The sequence below is a fragment of the Rhincodon typus genome, chromosome 32 (genome assembly GCF_021869965.1).
Source record: "Rhincodon typus isolate 14 chromosome 32, sRhiTyp1.1, whole genome shotgun sequence".
NCBI lineage: Eukaryota > Metazoa > Chordata > Chondrichthyes > Orectolobiformes > Rhincodontidae > Rhincodon > Rhincodon typus.
In genome coordinates this window covers 37,714,490-37,715,058 of record NC_063363.1, presented here as the reverse complement: position 1 = coordinate 37,715,058, position 569 = coordinate 37,714,490, and positions in this window count along the sequence as shown.

Genomic DNA, 569 nt, shown 5'->3' with positions numbered 1-569 from the left:
CAATCCCCGTTGCTGACTGAGGTTCAATCCCAGTCTCTGACTGAGGTGCAATTCCAGTCGCTGACTGAGATTCAATTCAAGTCTCTGTCTCAGGGTCAATCCCAGTCACTGGCTAAGATTCAATTCCTGTCACTGATTGAAATTCAGTCACAGTCACTGACTGAGGTTCAATCCCAGTAACTGTCTGAGGTTCAATCCTTACCTCTGTGTGAGGTTCAATACCTGTCACTGTCTGAGGTACAATCCTTGTCAAAATTCCTAGCCCCTAATGACAGTTTGAAACAGACACGCTACTGAATGGATTCATTAGATTCCTAAATCATTGATTCTAAATTAATATCAATCTGCAGAAATCTCAGACACCATTAAATTATATTTGATGTAATCAGTAATCTCGTGAATGCGTTCTGATGGTGACAAAGTGAAGTCCTCATTCATTGTCTTACTTACCTGCCTATTAATTGTGCGTTATTAAAGTTGCTGGACAATCCTGCCTGTACTCTTTATTAGAGATAACAAGGTGTAGAGCTGGATGAATACAGCAGGCCAAGCAGCATCATAGGAGCAGG